The 19,441-nt window shown below is 42.8% G+C and overlaps 1 long non-coding RNA gene and 1 pseudogene across 1 annotated transcript in view; one reads left to right on the top strand and one right to left on the bottom strand.

Annotated features, from left to right (window-relative positions):
- Nucleotides 1–5,107: 5,107 nt before the first annotated feature.
- Nucleotides 5,108–19,441, bottom strand: part of LOC133612127 (uncharacterized) — a 404,739-nt gene continuing 390,405 nt past the window's right edge. The window contains exon 5 of the long non-coding RNA XR_009816084.1: nt 5,108–5,179. This is a non-coding gene — a long non-coding RNA (uncharacterized lncRNA). The remainder of the gene's footprint in view (nt 5,180–19,441) is intronic.
- Nucleotides 10,060–12,078, top strand: LOC133612773 (signal-induced proliferation-associated 1-like protein 3 pseudogene; annotated as a pseudogene).

Raw genomic sequence — 19,441 nt, 5'->3', positions numbered from 1 at the left:
TCCCTCGCGACACCGAAAGGGACAAGTGGTAGAAAACGGATGGATGGATAATAATGATAATAACAATAATAATATAAATACAAATAATATGTGTTTCTTAAACTGTCAATAAAATTAAAGCCACTTTAGTCATACATTTTGCGCTTAAGAAACTTTTCTATGACTTAGCTTCAGACTTCTTCTGTTTTTTTGATATTGCCATTACTGATACAAGTGGTGGAAAAGTGTATTACAACTGAGTACTGCTGCGCACATACGGACCACACCTGAGAAACAGATATTTTTCGGCGGCCCTAGAGGGGGCACTTTGTTAAGAAACACTGCTCAATACAACAGGAGCACTCTAGTGTTTTTAGGAAATTGCTGCAAAAATGTTTGTCTCCCGAACTTTGAACTGAACTCAGGGAGAATCTTGGCCCAGTTGAATTATTCTGGTTAAGGCCATCTGTTTGGGATTTTACAGAAATCCTAGTTTTTTTTAATTATTATTATCATTATTCTTAGACTCCTCGTCTTTTAAGGGAGTTCCCAGAAGGACAGTTGGCAGGGAATTTTCCCATTAGAAATCAATAGAAAGACTGAAAAAAAGCTATCAAATCACAAACATGGCTTGCTTATACACTCGACAACATTCATGCAGGTAATGAAGACAAGTCAAGAGAAAAGTCAAATAATCAATGAAATCGAGCTGGAGAATGACTAGGCTCGCTCAGGAATGCACAGGTTTGCCCTGGCTTTTGAGTTTGTGGATTATGTTCTATTTAATTCTATCAATGAAAGTGCAATGTCCATGGTTAAGATTGTTTTTATTTTTGTGATGTCACTTCCTGTGAGGATGGAAGCACTGAAAACAGCTTTGCAATAATTCATAGTTCTCTGACAATTTTGGCACTTTTCCCGACTACTGATCTTGACCACAATTACAGATCTGTCGGCTCGAGAAAGTAACTCGTCGATAAACATGAGTTACTGCTGCAGCGACGATTGCTGGCAAGAACTCCTAATCATTGCTAAACTCTGAACTTCAAAGCCTTCAAACCTCCAACAGCATGTGCAGAAAAAACTATTCTTTTCATATGTTAATGGTCATTCTTTTTTACATGACAAAAGAATAAATCCATTCTATCCTGTGCATAATCGACCTGTTCTATTCACTCAGTGTTTAGTGACCAGCAGGCTTTATAACACGCACCTGACGGCGCAAGAAAGTAATAAAAAAAAAATATACCGTATTTTCCGGACCATAGGGTGCACCAGATTATATAACGCACTGCCGATGAATGGTCTATTTTCGATCTTTTTTCATATATAACGCGCACCAAATTATAGGCCGCATTAAAGGAGTCATATTATTATTATTTTTTTTCTAAATGTAAAACACTTCCTTGTGGTCTACATAACATGTAATGGTGGTTCTTTGGTCAAAATGTTGCATAGATGATGTTTTACAGATCATCTTCAAGCCGCTTTCTGACAGTTGTTTCCGGGTGCGCCCTTTTGTGGGCGGTCTTATTTACGTGGCTCACCTTCGGCAGCGTCTACTCCCCGTCATCTTTGATGTAGCGGTGTAGAGTGCAAGGACGGGTGTGGAAGAAGTGTCAAAAGATGGAGCTAACTGTTTTAATGACATTCAGACTTTACTTAAATCAATAACGGAGCAGCATCTCCTCATCCGGAAATGTAACCCGTGAAAAACCGTCCGACCGGAACTCTAATAACTAAAGTTCTTTGGGTGAATAATGTATACTCACTCCACCGGTATGTTTTAGTGCTTTCATGGCGAGTTTACTGACAGATATAAGTAAGAACATTAAACTACTTTATATTAGAAATGGCAACAGCGGAGGATGAGTGTCACATAACAAGAAAATAGAGCAAAAGAGGAAGCTTATCGACTACGGCGTCGGAACAGACTAAAAAGGGAGACGCGCAATTTTTTAAGATTTATGCAGAACCCAAATGCAGATCAGCAAGTACCAGAAGGTAAGAAAAGCTGCTTTTGCATAATATTGTGAAACAAAACGCCAGATAATATGTCTTACCTTATACACACACCATAATAATACTCGTATGTTTAATGCGCCGACAATACATCAAGCAGTGCGGCTTCATAGCTTACTAAAGTCGTACTAAAAAATGTTGATAGATTTTTGAGCGCATTGTGTAATGTTCTATATTTTCAATGGAACATATAAAATGTTGGTGTTGTTTACTAGAGTTACATTGCCATCATAGTGCAGTCTACACGTATCTCTTATGTTTGACTGCCATCTACGGGTCACACTTATCATTACACCATGTACCAAATAAAATTGCTTCGAGTGCAGTTTTTACAATACCAATACTTTCAGCGTCAATACAAGTTGTTCTATACTGTATTTTTTCAATACCAAAAATACCATCTCAACAGTGTTCAATACTGCCAAAACATCCGAACTTGCACTTTTCCACAGTGTCTGAGACAAAAAAGTTATTCTGCCTTTAAGGTGAATTACTACAAGACAAGGAAAATGGAGTTGGCAGCAAGTGTTATTGCCTTTCAGGGTGTTGACAGATGGAAAAATTACCTGGATGAGCAACATCCAATGCAATGTATTACCCTTAAGGGTGCATTTATATACCGTACATAGGGAATCATTGAGATTTCATCACTTATCAAACATGCGGAAGATACAGTGATACACTGGAGTTAGATGAGTTGGCAAAAGGTCACTCGGTTCTGAGGACCCAAAAGAGGACGAGATCAAAGTCCAGAGCTTGGCATGCTGCAATGGGGAGTTTTAGTGTGTGTGTGTGTGTGTGTGCAGATTGGACCCTTGGACATTAAGATGAGCAAAGGTTTTAGAGAAAAATCTGCAGCTTTTTGAAAACCTAAAGCTCACCTTTCAACAACCAAACAAAATGATTTACATTTCAAAATGCATGCAACGTGGTAACAAATACCACTAGTTGGTTAACTTTGTGGTTCTTGGAATAGCAATCATTGGCATTTGAAGACACATTTGGAATATTTAGTTAGCTTCATGGTTTTGGACAGTGGAAGCAAAGTAGACAACCTGGAGTGATTTCATGCAAGCAATAGTGGGTATTTGCTGAGATTTCAACTTGGATCTTCACCTAGTACCCATTCAACCACTGTGGTGCGTTTATGGAAAGTATTGAGTTGAATGATCCTATGACTTCACATCATGTTATCATGACATCATATGTTTCCTGGGGGCTGATATACAGTATGTATGCTTGTGGGTATGTCAGGAAAAGGTTAGCGATAGTACGTCAAGTGAAGGCTTTGTTTGATATCAATGTGCTATTTGCAGAGATACCTTAACAAGCCCCAGCTTGATGTTGATGACTTTATTGCGTGCTGTGGTAACTGACATTTAAAAACATGCAATAAAAACATGGTTTTGGAAAAAATTTAAAAATAAAGTCTGCAACACATAACACACTCCCCAACGGGTAAATGTTTCTGAGATTGTAGGTGGGAATAGATTTTAAAATATAAACCAGTAATCAGGAACAAGATTAGGAACACTTGTTTTCTTGAATTTACTGCTCCAGAGGTCGTGTTTTGTCTTTCATTTTGAAGGCCTAAGTGGCTGGCATAGACCCAAATGTATTTGAGTTGAGGAAATAGCAAAACCTATAATAAAGTATTTTTCACTAGTTCTAACATGGTTGTTTCCAATGTTGCGTTGTATGTTTCTATTTACACTCTGAGTTAAGCTAACAGAAGGTGGATGAACTTCCTTGGCATCTTTGTACAGATTTCTGCAGAATGAAACGTGATACCGAATGGCTATGAACAAATAATATAATTTTATACACATATTAAAAATAATAAAAATAAACATGCCCTAGGCCAGTCACTATACTTGATATCCATTTTGCTGAATTCAAGTACTTAATCAAAAAGATTGAACCATGAAACACAGTCAAGGCTAGTGAACAACAACTTGGCAATGTCTTTTAAATAAAACATTTAAATAATAAAACCAACGCTAACACAAAACACTATAATGCCAATCTTATCCCATCAGCGTTTAAACTATACAATAACTGAGAGCTTTTGCCTTGGGTTTACAGAGCTTACTATACTCATGCACGGCTATATTTAAAACAGTAAATATTCATGTATTTGTATATGTATTTAACACATCTTTACTGGATGGTGCTAAACCCAACAAGATCATCAGCCTACAGCTAATGATTTACTGTTATGTCTCAAACTGTACCGATTCTTGCCTCTGCAAATTATTGTCAGACATGCCTAAAATGACTAAAATCAACAATGTTAAAAATATCAATTAACAAAGAAACAATGAAGATCTCTGCAAAAGAGAGATTTACAAAATGAATTTAAGGTGACTGTGTACTTTTTCGGACCACAGAAGATGGGAGGAGGATTTAAAGAAGCAAGAGGCAGCAAGAGGTACTCATCACTTGTTAGCCACAGAATAATTTCGCAAATTCCTTCTTTTGGGGGAATGTCAAATTTAAAAACACTGCTTGAAAAGATGAAATATCTAAGGGTATATATTTGGGCTGTTTTGTCTCGTTTCCAAATATACAAGTTGTGTTCCGTCATAATATGGTGCAAGGTGATTTAAAATACAGATTTTTTTAATGTAAACTGCCTGAGAAACCCAATCAAAAGGGCAAGGGTGATGGCTAAATTAAAGAAGGAGGAGGTGCATGTAATGTTTGTTTTTTTACATGAAATTCATCTTTCAAGACAGGAACACACAAAATTAAAACCTTACTTTGCATTTCCATACTTTGTTGGCATTGAACGGTGTTTAGTCTGCAACCAGATGTGATGTCATTAGCAACAAATGTATCGGAATTTGACATTGTTTGAGTTTACGTGAATTGATACCCGATATTACCGACAAAATTCGGTTGGTGCCCAAAACGTACCGGATTTGGTACCCATCCTTAGTTGCATAAAAAAGGCAACACATCTGCTCAATTTAGAACTAAAGAATAAACCCTGGTATAAAACTATATGACTTAACTTGACTCTTCTCTGTGTAATGTAATGCAAGTGTTTTGAACACTGTTGCTGTAATGGTGAGGTTAAAGTTGAGGGGCTTACCTTTGGACAGCACAGTCTTCAATCAGCAGACTTCAGTTTTTAAGACATGACTTGATTCCTTTCAAGTAAGCAGCAAAGCCACTGTGAAGAAAAACAAAGATCAGGTTCAAATAGAAACAAAAGGCTGGATAGAAATGGCGTTAAAATGTATTGATGTGATGAACGGTCACAAAACTTGAGTTTAATAATCAACGTTATGAAAACAACCTGACTTACGTAAAAAAAAGTCATGCACAACAGTTAAATAAAAGAAGCATTGTGTCTTCTACCAGAAAAGGAGCTTCAGGTGTCTGTGCTCTGAAAACACTAAGCTCAGCAGACTGTCAGATCTCCAAGATGAATGGAAAAAGATTCCAGCAAAGGGGACTTAAGTGTCAACGTTAAGATAAATAGGTAAGAGATTTCTTGAAGGATTGACTACATTTTAATTAGTTGTCAAATGTGAAATAAATGGCTAGTGGTCTACGGGCAATATAAGCCTCGTTATAGTTGTATTATGTTATAGTAATGCACAAATTATGTTGAATGCCACCATTATTATTATTTTTTTTTTACACAAGATTAACGCTTGAGTATCCGAGCTTAGAGGAACAGGAAGCGAGGCAGCTGGAATGTGTGTGAGATGATGAAACACACCTCTTTGGTTGAACAGACATGGCTGCAGAATGAATTTATGCAGGGTACATTGATTTTGAAAGTCCTGTCAAATGGTTCTGCTTCAGCCTGTTTGCTCGTGCCATCACTTCATTGTGCACCACTGCAATTTTCCAGACATTGGGCATTAGTCTAATTTTAAGTCGTTTTCTGTATTGTGCAAAATGGTTGCTATCATTTACAGTATGTCTTGCGGGGATGGTTGCATTAATTGAATGGCCACGTCTTTATTTAAGCGTGAATGTACTCGAGTGAATAAATGTGCTTTGTGTTTTGACCATGTGGAGGTTCGTCTTTATATGTATTTCTTAATAAGAAAGGGAGCGGTTATCAATATGGCGACCAGCGAGTTCATTACAGTTATTCTCTGATGGGGCTTTGTTGCATGCATGCAGGTACAGTTCCAATCGACTAATGTGAGTACACCCTATAAATATAAATGTTTTTGCTGTTATGTTTTTTTGTATTTGTTTATTTGAAGGACAATGTGCAGTTACATTAAGAAGATGGCTGCACCAGATTTAGCACCATGCTAATTTCCATCCGTAGTCCTTTTATTGTGCATCTAACATCCACAATAAAATGACACAGGATTGAAAATACACAACAATATTAAAATTACATAATGATAAACAATGTAAAATACAAATACAATACATAGAAGGTATGTGAATTACAAATCAGGGGGCAGTCAAGTTGAAGTATTTTAGCAGCTTCATTTAAAGTGCAGAAGTATATAAAGTGCAGCAGTTTGTATCAAATTCCACATACAGTGCAGTAGCCATTAGATGATACCCATAAGGGGATCATTCAATAGCTATATAACCCGTTGATATTGCATACATAAAAAAGTTTGTGATGTTACAATGTATGGATGTAATGTCCAATCATTCATCCATCCATTTTGCTTATCCTCATTAGTTTGGCCAAAAGACGTGGTACCCTCGACTGGTCACCAGCCAATTGTTGAGCACATAGAAAAACTATCATTCACACTTACACCTATGGCAATTTAGTGCCTTCAGTGAACCTAACATGAAATGTCTGCCGAACAACTGAAGATTGAGAAAAGGAAGGAACTTAAAGGGGAACATTATCACCAGACCTATGTAAGCGTCAATATATACCTTGATGTTGCAGAAAAAAGACCATATATTTTTTTAACCGATTTCCGAACTCTAAATGGATGAATTTTGGCGAATTAAACGCCTTTCTATTTTTCGCTCTCGGAGCGATGACGTCACATCGGGAAGCAATACGCCATTTTCTCAAACACATTACAAACACCGAGGCAAATCAGCTCTGTTATTTTCCGTTTTTTCGACTGTTTTCCGTACCTTGGAGACATCATGCCTCGTCGGTGTGTTGTCGGAGGGTGTAACAACACGAACAGGGACGGATTCAAGTTGCACCAGTGGCCCAAAGATGCAAAAGTGGCAAGAAATTGGACGTTTGTTCCGCACACTTTACCGACGAAAGCTATGCTACGACAGAGATGGCAAGAATATGTGGATATCCTGCGACACTCAAAGCAGATGCATTTCCAACGATAAAGTCAAAGAAATCTGCCGCCAGACCCCCAGGTAAAGAGAGCGGATGAGGGTATGTCTACAGAATATATTAATTGATGAAAACTGGGCTGTCTGCACTCTCAAAGTGCATGTTGTTGCCAAATGTATTTCATATGCTGTAAACCTAGTTCATAGTTGTTAGTTTCCTTTAATGCCAAACAAACTCATACCAATCATTGGTTAGAAGGCGATCGCCAAATTCGTCCTCGCTTTCTCCCGTGTCGCTGGCTGTCGTGTCGTCTTCGTCGGTTTCGCTTGCATACGGTTCAAACCGATATGGCTCAATAGCTTCAGTTTCTTCTTCAATTTCGTTTTCGCTACCTGCCTCCACACTACAACCATCCGTTTCAATACATGCGTAATCTGTTGAATCGCTTAAGCCGCTGAAATCCGAGTTTGAATCCGAGCTAATGTCGCTATAAACTTGCTGTTCTATCCGCCATGTTTGTTTGTATCGGCATCACTATGTGACGTCACAGGAAAATGGACGGGTGTATATAACGATGGTTAAAATCAGGCACTTTGAAGCTTTTTTTAGGGATATTGCGTGATGAGTAAAATTTTTAAAAAAACTTCGAAAAATAAAATAAGCAACTGGAAACTGATTTTTAATGGTTTTAACCCTTCTGAAATTGTGATAATGTTCCCCTTTAATGATTACAACATCGGAATACAACTGAATAACAATGGTGAACTTGTGCAAAGCTCTTTGGGTAAACCTCTACCATATATGGGGATATCGGTGATGTAACTAAGGCAAAATTTGTCAATAACTACTTGAACTCCAAATGCCTCGCTTGGAGCAAGTATGAAGGAAGGCAAGATTATTTACGACCGATACCAGGGCTGCTGCTCAACTGCACTTTACTTGTTCGGTGCATCTGACGATATGCAGTAATTACAAATGGTAAAGTCAATAGTTTTGCAAAAGGTCTAGCCCCTCTCACGTAGATATTGTGGATACAAAGGCATTACATACGATAACACAGTGAAATAAAAATAACATACCTGACAATATACAGGAAATACAAATGATCTAGTAAATATTATTTTCCCAAATGTTGAGCCCCTACTAAATACAGAACAATAAATAATAGTGAAATAAAGTTCTTAATGAGACAATAAATACCCTTTTCTGTCGTCACACCTACCTCTCACGTAGATATCGTGGACAAAAGGGAAGTAGAAAGGCGTGTCCAACACATATTACAGTAGGGGGGATAATAGACAATGGTTTCAAATATTGACAAAACATCAAACAAACTTTAGGCTCTTTGTTGGTGTGACTGAAGGTCAACAAGCGACAGGGAAGGCAAAGCGTCCTGGCCAGGAGGTTCCAAGGTTGTGAGGTGGTTTGCTAGGGAGGTAGCACGCTGGCGAGGAGTACTGTCCCATTATTTCAAAGAAGAAAGGATAGAAGGAACTAATTCTTCGGACATTGAATTCTCAATGAAGGCAAGGTGAGGGTGACACCTCAATGATTGTGGCTGGCAAGTGAAGAGGAATGCATCTTGCACACATCCATCATTGACATGATTCAGCAGCTTAGCATAAGGCTCACACAGCAGCCGCTCTCCCAAAAGTGTCACAAATGGGTCTCTACTGAGTGCATCTGTCACCACGTTATGCCTGCTAGTGATGTGCTTAATCACAAACATATATGGAGCCAGTTTGGAGACCCACTTATGTTTATAGGCATTACATTTTGGCTTTGTCAGGATGTGAGTGAGAGAATTGTTGTTTGACCAGACACTAAACCTGTGAACCTTGAGCCAGTGGCTGTATTTATCACAAGCTGCCCATTTAAGGGCTAAGAACTCAAATCTGTGATAGGATAGTTGGCTGAGACGTTTGCTTGCAAAAGCGATGGGTTTTGCTCGCTCTTCGCTATCAGCGACTTGGGACACGACTGCACCCAGGCCATCAAGGTAAGCATCAGTGCAGACGATTGAGGGCCTGTCAAAGTCTGGGTGTGGCAGCACCACACTAATAAGTGCACTTTTCAAAGGCAGAAGTCCAGTCCTGAGGAGTCAGTTTTCTGAAAGTGCCTCCTCTTCTCTGCCCAAATGAGCCCTTGGCACCCCCCTTCTGTCCTGCAGTCAAGGTGTAAAGTGACTTTGCAACAGAAGAACAGCCAGGGATGAAATGCTGGTAAGAAAGCACCATGTCGAGGAAAGACTTGACTTTTTGCTGTGATGGGGTGCAGCTTTCGTCTTCCATAAGATCCTCCTTCTTAAAATCTGAGATGACTTTCACTTTCTCCTGGTCAACTGAGACGTCACTACTGTCCACTACATGACCCAGAACTTCACAGTCCTGCGCAAAAAGTAGCACTTCTTATGTGCCAGTTTCAGGTTGTTGGCTCTGAGGCACAAGAAGACACTCTCCAGCTGCTTCAGGGGTTCCTCTTCGGATGGAGCGAAAACGAGCTGGTCATCCAAATGGCAAAGGAAGCTGGAGAAGTTCAAGTTCCCAAAGATGCTGATCATCATTTGCATAAAGGATGTGGGGCTGTTTCACAAGCCCTGGGGAAGTCAGTTGTACTCATACAGGCCTTGGTTGTTGGGAAGTCTGTGTACCGTCTGTCATGGTCTTGGCGTTAAGCCACCAGAAGTCCGTGCAGATCCTCAACTGCCCTGACTTCTTCCAGACGAGAACCAGCAGGGAGGCATACTCACTGACTGACTTGCTGAAAATGCCTTTGAACTCCATCTCAGACAGCACCTCTCTCAGCTAATGATAGTGAACTGGAGAGACACAGCGATAGGGGAGTCTGAAAGAGCGTTCATCAGCGAGGTGAGTTGGCTGGACACAATCCTTTGCTTCTCCACTGTCCAGCTGGTCTTAGCTTACGTGTCTTCCCACGACTTAGGCAGAGCTCCAATAGTGAGGTGACTAAGTGAACACGATGAGAATGAGGTTGAGGTCCGAGGAGATGGAGCAATGTGGACCTTGATCAGAGAGTACAGCAGCACTTATTCCATCGACATCCAGGGTACCACTGAGCATAGCTTTTTTGACATGATCACTCAGTTCCACCAGTAAAAGGCCTGACCAGCGTAGCTCAGCCCCCACAAGCCTCTATATGCGTCAGACTCCAGACCGACCACCACCCTCTCTGGTGCTGCCTCACCAGCTTCCACTCTGGCTGGGGACAAGCGAAGGAAGGAGAGAGGCAAGCGAGTCAGGAAAAAAAGTGGCGGGACGGAATCTTCACTGGGGACATCATCATTATTTCCGAAACTTCGCAGTGTCAGTTGACACTGCGCAGTGGAGCAAGATGGAGGGAAAGGAGAGACGAGTGAGGACGGGGTTCATCAGAAGCATCCTACAAGGTGTAGGTATGCCCCAAGAGCTTTGTCTACAACGAGTATCCTGTTTGACGACCTTCATGAGGCTGCAGCCCAGCGAGGCTATGTGACCCAGAGAAGGAACACAGCCACAGGGGCATTAGCTGCCTCTGTGTCCATGTCTGTGTCCAGATCCTTGGCTGTAAGCGGTAATGAACCCGTATATGCCAGCATTAAGGATTTAACTATGGGTCCAGAATACTAGCTCAACTACTGGTCTTGGACCCTACGGACCTTCCACCCAGAGCTCACAGCTTAGGCCCACTGCTCCTTAGTTGCCCCCACGTTCTCAATGAGAATGGGGTTTATGGGGAGCGCAACATCAGCCTTCTCAGCTCATCAGCAGAGCGAGGATAGGGAGGAGGAGTTGGAGCAAGTGGTTGACTGAGGAGAAGTAATGCCAATATCTCTGTGCTGGAGGTGCCTAAAGAACAGCAGGTCGCACGACTGGACAGACTTAAAGAGTACAGCATAGAGCACGTTGACCTGGAGGCCAGGTACTAAGGAGACTACTTTCATGGGAAAGAACACTCCAACTACTCTGGGACTGATGAAAAGCTGGGTCCCGTGGCTGTGAATATCTGTAAGGAAAAATTAGAGGAAACCAAAGACCTGAAAGACCCGTATCAGTACTGTCGGATAGTGAGAAAGAGCGAGCTGGTGACCCTTCGAGATTCCATCTTGGAGGAAGTGGTTGTGTCGACGGGGAGGAACTGCACGGTGTGCGGCCTGCCACTAAAAGAGGTCTTGGAGCAGGTGGATCCGGAACTTGACGTGTCCTGCTTGCGACTAACACTTGGCATGCCCAAAGTCACTGAGCAGCTCCTTAAACTGGACGATCAGGGGTTAATTCAGAAACACAAGGTAGGTGTTCTGCTGTGCCGCGCAGGCCAAAGCACCGAGAAGAAGATGTACAACAACGAGGAGACGTCACCCGCCTTCTCAGCGTTCCTGGAGCTGTTTGGCGAGCAGGTTCTTCTCAAGGAGTTCACCAAATACTCCGCTCAGCTTGACACAAAGACTGACTCAACAGGCACCCACTCCCTCCCTGTACGCCACCTTACAAGGTTACAAAGTCATGTTCCACATATCCACCATGCTGCCATACATGCCCAACAACCCTCAGCACGTCGGAAACGACATTGTCACCATAATCTTTCAGGAGTCTGGAGCGTTGCTTTTTACCCCTAAAAATATCCACTCACACTTAGAACACAGCCCCTGCTCTGAAAACACCTTCTACAGTGTTGCTTGGAGAATAATGAAGGATTTGCCTCCATTTGGCCCATCCATCCCCTCCAGTGTCACCCTCTGTGACCCGGATGAGGATGAGTGTAACGGGGTCCAGCCATGTCGTGCTAGATGTTCATTGGTAAACTTCACTCCCCGACGATTTCAAGAGTAGTGCTGGCTGCTGGGCTGCCAGCTCGGTCTTTTAGTCCAGTGGTCAGCACACTGTCCTTCTCAATACGAACGACCCGGGTTCGAGTCTCCGTGCGGAATTCGGTAAAACGGCATGGGGCAGAACCAGCTGGGGTACACATGTACATGCTTGGACCCTGTGCACACATACAAAATCAGTCCTTAGAGAAGTAACTAACAATTTGCAGTCCTGTTGTTGTTATGATAGTATACATTCAATGACAGCTTGTAGCTAAACTTAGCCAAACCACTGTCATTAGCTGACAACACACAAATGTAATGTGTCTGCTTGTGTGTTCCGTGAGGCATAGTTTACATACTCAAAAAGAGGGCGGCATATAATGCTAACAACACATTGGAAAGTTACCACCCTGTAGACAGAACAGCCCTAGTATTTAATGTACAGAATTTATCATACCCTCTGCCCAAACACATACAGACATCCATTTGATTGATTAAGTAATTCATTCATCTCCATGTGCATGTTAAAAACAAAATAAAAAGTGATTTATCGTGATTAATTTTGTATGCACTCCACACATGATCAATGTCGGAAATCCACACCCTACATACAGTACTACTAAAGCACTTCTCCGTCCCAAGAACACCAGATAATCTGGTGTCAGCCTGCATGTTGGGTCATGAAAGTAGGTCCTACCCCTCAGGTCTATACGCTCCGTGACCTCCAGAATCACTGCGGCCTGTCAATCAGCTACTAAGCTCTCAAGAAGGGGAGGGTAATGTGAAGGAAGAACAAACAGCTCCAAACTCCCACTAATCCTTCTCTAAGGTACTCCACCAGCATTCCCAATGGCATGTTAAACAGATGTCACTACAATGAATTTCCTCGACAAAGCAAACACAAAGAACAATTCACGCTTACATTGCATTACATATGTCAAAAAAGGACAGGTAAAGAATGCAAACTTGGAGCAAATGAGGTTGCAATGGCCTCATGACTGGTGCGGCACGATCATGCTCACTTGGCCTAATCCTGTTCTGACTCCGCTCAAAATAGATGAGCAACTTGCTTTAGGTGGAATTTCAGTTTGTTAAATTGAATAAACATCCATAATTAGGCAGTGGAGGGAACCTATACAAACACTGCAAGAACACACAGAAATGTCCCAGCTGTGAGCCAAATGCATATCCCAACTAGGCCTTTTGTGTTTTAAAGTTAAAGTTAAAGTACCACTGATAGTCACACACACACAAGTGTGTTATCCTCTGCATTTCACCCATCCCCTTGTTCCACCTACTGGGAGTTGAGGGGAGCAGTGAGCAGCAGCGTTGGCCACGCTCGGGAATCATTTTGGTGATTTAACCCCCAATTCCAACCCTTGATGCTGAGTGTCAAGCAGGGAGGTAATGGGTCCCATTTTTATAGTCTTTGGTATGACTTGGCCAGGGTTTGAACTCACGACCTACCGATCTCAGGGCGGACACTCTAACCACAAGGCTTTTGTGACAACAGTAAGTTTTTCATGCACTAAAGTAGTCTGAATTCTCAAATAATTTAGTTTCTACTATTTTCACATCTACATGTGAAGTTATCATAAAACTGTGATTGATAAACACACTTTGATAAATTCACAAACAGCTATCTAATAATAATAATAATAATATTAATAGATTTTATTTGTAAAAAGCACTTTATATTGAGTAAACAATCTCAAAGTGCTACAGTGTATTAAAAAATAAATAAATAAAATAAAATAATTAAAAAGATAATAAAGAAATAAATAAAAATAAAAACTAGAACAGCCAAATAGCTATAGCTAGTATGCACATATCTAAAAAAGAAGGGCTTTTAAGACTTTTTTAAAAGCATCCACAGTCTGTGGTGCCCTCGGGTGGTCAGGGAGATCGTTCCACAGACTGGGAGCATTACTGGAGAAGCACACTAGCACTACTTGCCAGCTAGCTTAAATGCTAATATGAATGTCGCTACATTACTGGAAGACAAGATCCATCCACACGTTCGCACAAACTATGTTACTTTCTGTCAACTATTTTACGGCATTTCGTACACGCCATCACTGTTACAATGATTTTCTTTCTTTTTTTGTTTAGTATTCTTTATTTCAATAACCTGCTCAGTGGCTTAGTGGTTAAAGTGTCCGCCCTGAGATCGGTAGGTCGTGAGTTCAAACCCCGGCCGAGTCATACCAAAGACTATAAAAATGGGACCCATTACCTCCCTGCTTGGCACTCAGCATCCAGGGTTGGAATTGGGGGTTAAATCACCAAAATGATTCCAGCACGCGGTCACCACTGCTGCTCACTGCTCCCCTCACCTCCCAGGGGGTGATCAAGGGTGATGGGTCAAATGCAGAGGGTAATTTCACCACACCTCGTGTGTGTGTGTGGTGTGTGACTATCAGTGGTACTTTAACTTTAACTTTAATATAATATTAAGCATTACATATTAACCATTATTTAAGAAAACAGAATTTCTTTCTATACCGTATGAACGATCTGCTCGGCAGCTTTAAATGACAAAGAAATCGATCTTTTGTTACTACTTTATTTACATCGACTACATCAGTTTACAATACTGCTATTGAAAAGTCTACTTTTTGTTTGTTAGCATACAGTTACAGATTCAATTGAAGGGCCTCATCTAAAAAAAAATTACATTTAATAAAAATTGACTCGTTGTGTACCGCGCCTTCCGCCCGAGTGCAGCTGGGATAGGCTCCAGCACAACCCGTGACCCTGACAGGGACAAGCGTCAGAGAATGGATGGATGGATGGATGCAGTTTGCGCCTACGTGCGTCATTTTGCAATGACAGTTGAGTGAAAATGATTGAAATGATGGCGATGATACGCCCTGATTTTTTTAATCTATCCCTTGTTCATTTTTATAGTCTTGTTCTCTTTTCCTACTATGTAAGCTTATCTTTTCATACTTTTGCCCTCATTTATTTATTAGTTAGAATGCAAAAAAAAAAGAGAAAAACATGTGTGATTGTCTTACATAAGGATTAAAGGGGTGTGTTTTTATTTTAGTCATATACTTTAAAAAATAATGACTTATTTCAGCTTTTTTATCTTTAATTTGTATACTTGGTGTATACATATTATAATAGAGAGGTGTGCTGCTCCTCCTGCAGAGATTGCTGCAGATAGCTCACTCCCAGCTAGAGAGTAGTGTTGTCCCGATACCAATATTTTGGTACCGGTATCGTTACCAAAATGTATTTCGATACTTTTTGATACTTTTCTAAATAAAGGGGACCACAAAAAATGGCATTATTGGCTTTATTTTAACAAAAAATCTTAGGGTACATTAAACATATGTTTCTTATTGCAAGTTTGTCCTTAAATAAAATAGTGAACATACAAGACGACTTGTCTTTTAGTAGTAAGTAAACAAACAAAGGCTCCTAATTTAGTCTGCTGACGTATGCAGTAACATATTGTATCATTTATCATTCTATTATTTTGTCAAAATTATTACGGACAAGTAGTAGAAAATTAATTATCAATCTACTTGTTCATTTACTGTTTAAACCTGCTTACTTTCTCTTTTAACATGTTCTATCTACACTTATATTAAAATGTAACTATCTCTTATTCCTGTGTTGTTTGGATGCTTTACATTAGTTTTGGATGATACCACAAATTTGAGTATCGATCCAATACCAAGTAGTTACAGGATCATACAACGGTCATATTCAAAGTCCTCATGTGTCCAGGGACATATATCCTGAGTTTATAAACAAAATATAAATTAAAAAAAAAACGAAAAAAAGATTTTGTGATGTGATAAAATATTGATGTAATCATAGCAATACCGACTAGATACGCTCCTGGAGTTGGTATTATTACAGTGGATGTCAAGTGTAGATCCACCAATGGCGTTTGTTTATATTTTGACGCAGGTGAGCTATTAGCTATTAAACTGATTCATTAGTATCGCGGTACTATACCAATACCGGGTATATCGTACAACCCGACTAGAGAGTTTCCAATTGTATGATCTAGATACTGCATGTTAATCCAATTTTAAAAAGCCAAACACGATCAAGTTAAGACATTTGAATTAAATTGAAGTATTTATTTCAAAGCTGCACAGTACAACAACACATTTTTATTTTTATTTTGGCATAGACATTTATGCAAGGCTTGCAAAGGGGTTGGATGAAGCAGATGCTTATAATATCCCAACCCCTCTCACTCATTCCACATTTAACATAAACACTATAATACAAGAACAACACCATACAAACGAAAACAAGAACAACTCCTGTACACTAACAATACAATGGTACCACTGTTAGTATGAGACAAGACAAGACGAGACAAAACACACACACACACACACACACACACACACACACACACACACACACACACACACACACACGCACACACACACACACACACACACACACGCCCAAACACTCTCTGACCATACACCTCTCTCCCATCGCTCTGTGCTGAGGGCATCACTCTCTTTCCTCCTCGTACTTCTTCAGTACTTCTTATTTAAACAGTCTTTTAAATTAAATCATGTTAGAACACCTCCTCTCTGAGCTGCCACCTTAACGTGGTAGAGGAGTTTGCGTGTCCCAATGATCCTAGGAGCTATGTTGTCCGGGGGCTTCATGCCCCCTGGTAGGGTCTCCCAAGACAAACTGGTCCTAGGTGAGGGTTCAGACAAAGAGCAGCTCGAAGACCTCTATGAAGAAAACGACTAAGGAACCCAGATTTCCCTTGCCCGGACGCGGGTCACCGGGGCCCCCCTCTGGAGCCATCGTGCCCGGAGGTGGGGCACGATGGCGAGCGCCTGGTGGCCGGGCCTGTCCCCATGGGGCCCGGCCGGGCCCAGCCCGAAGAGGCACCGTGGGTCCCCCCTCCAATGGGCTCACCACCCATAGCAGGGGTCATAGAGGTTGGGTGTGATGTGAGCTGGGCGGCAGCCGAGGGCAGGACACTTGGCGGTCCGATCCTCGGCTACAGAAGCTAGCTCTTGGGACGTGGAACGTCACCTCGCTGGGGGGGAAGGAGCCTGAGCTAGTGCGCGAGGTGGAGAAGTTCCGACTAGATATAGTCGGACTCACTTCGACGCACAGCAAGGGCTCTGGAACCAGTTCTCTCGAGAGGGGCTGGATTCTCTTCCACTCTGGCGTTGTCGGCAGTGAGAGGCGACGGGCTGGGGTGGCAATTCTTGTTTCCCCCCGGCTCAGAGCCTGTACATTGGAGTTCAACCCGGTGGACGAGAGGGTAGCTTCCCTTCGCCTTCGGGTGGGGGAACGGGTCCTGACTGTGGTTTGCGCTTACACGCCAAACCGCAGCTCAGAGTACCCACCCTTTTTGGATTCACTCGAGGGAGTACTTGAGAGTGCTCCCCCGGGTGATTCCCTCGTTCTACTGGGGGACTTCAATGCTCATGTTGGCAGCGACAGTGAAACCTGGAGAGGCGTGATCGGGAAGAATGGCTGCCCGGATCTGAACCCGAGCGGTGTTTTTTTATTGGACTTTTGTGCCCGTCACAGATTGTCCATAACGAACACCATGTTCAAACATAAGGGTGTCCATATGTGCACTTGGCACCAGGACACCCTAGGCCGCAGTTCCATGATCGACTTTGTAGTTGTGTCATCGGATTTGCGGCCTCATGTTTTGGACACTCGGGTGAAGAGAGGGGCGGAGCTTTCTACCGATCACCACCTGGTGGTGAGTTGGCTGCGATGGTGGGGGAGGATGCCGGACAGACCTGGCAGGCCCAAACGCATTGTGAGGGTTTGCTGGGAACGTCTGGCAGAGTCTCCTGTCAGAGAGAGTTTCAATTCCCACCTCCGGAAGAACTTTGAACATGTCACGAGGGAGGTGTTGGACATTGAGTCCAAATGGACCATGTTCCGCGCCTCTATTGTCGGGGCGGCTGATTAGAGCTGTGGCCGCAAGGTAGTTGGTGCTTGTCGTGGCGGTAATCCTAGAACCCGTTGGTGGACACCGGCGGTGAGGGATGCCGTCAAGCTGAAGAAGAAGTCCTATCGGGTTCTTTTGGCTCATAGGACTCCCGAGGCAGCGGACAGGTACCGACAGGCCAAGCGGTGTGCGGCTTCAGCGGTCGCAGAGGCAAAAACTCGGACATGGGAGGAGTTCGGTGAGGCCATGGAAAACGACTTCCGGACGGCTTCGAAGCAATTCTGGACCACCATCCGCCGCCTCAGGAAGGGGAAGCAGTGCACTATCAACACCGTGTATGGCGAGGATGGTGTTCTGCTGACCTCGACTGCGGATGTTGTGGATCGGTGGAGGGAATACTTCGAAGACCTCCTCAATCCCACCAACACGTCTTCCTATGAGGAAGCAGTGCCTGGGGAGTCTGTGGTGGGCTCTCCTATTTCTGGGGCTGAGGTTGCTGAGGTAGTTAAAAAGCTCCTCGGTGGCAAGGCTCCGGGGATAGATGAGATCCGCCCGGAGTTCCTTAAGGCTCTGGATGCTGTGGGGCTGTCTTGGTTGACAAGACTCTACAGCATAGCGTGGACATCGGGGGCGGTACCACTGGATTGGCAGACCGGGGTGGTGGTTCCTCTCTTTAAGAAGGGGAACCGGAGGGTGTGTTCTAACTATCGTGGGATCACACTCCTCAGCCTTCCCGGTAAGGTCTATTCAGGTGTACTGGAGAGGAGGCTACGCCGGATAGTCGAACCTCGGATTCAGGAGGAACAGTGTGGTTTTCGTCCTGGTCGTGGAACTGTGGACCAGCTCTATACTCTCGGCAGGGTCCTTGAGGGTGCATGGGAGTTTGCCCAACCAGTCTACATGTGTTTTGTGGACTTGGAGAAGGCATTCGACCGTGTCCCTCGGGAAGTCCTGTGGGGAGTGCTCAGAGAGTATGGGGTATCGGAATGTCTGATTGTGGCAGTCCGCTCCCTGTATGATCAGTGCCAGAGCTTGGTCCGCATTGCCGGTAGTAAGTCGGACACGTTTCCAGTGAGGGTTGGACTCCGCCAAGGCTGCCCTTTGTCACCGATTCTGTTCATAAATTTTATGGACAGAATTTCTAGGCGCAGTCAAGGCGTTGAGGGGATCCGGTTTGGTGGCTGCAGGATTAGGTCTCTGCTTTTTGCAGATGATGTGGTCCTGATGGCTTCATCTGGCCAGGATCTTCAGCTCTCACTGGATCGGTTCGCAGCTGAGTGTGAAGCGACTGGGATGAGAATCAGCACCTCCAAGTCCGAGTCCATGGTTCTCGCCCGGAAAAGGGTGGAGTGCTATCTCCGGGTTGGGGAGGAGATCTTGCCCCAAGTGGAGGAGTTCAAGTACCTCGGAGTCTTGTTCACGAGTGAGGGAAGAGTGAATCGTGAGATCGACAGGCGGATCGGTG

The sequence above is a fragment of the Nerophis lumbriciformis genome, linkage group LG10 (assembly GCF_033978685.3).
Source record: "Nerophis lumbriciformis linkage group LG10, RoL_Nlum_v2.1, whole genome shotgun sequence".
NCBI classification, from domain to species: Eukaryota; Metazoa; Chordata; class Actinopteri; order Syngnathiformes; family Syngnathidae; genus Nerophis; species Nerophis lumbriciformis.
This window is presented reverse-complemented; position numbering and strand designations above follow the sequence as displayed.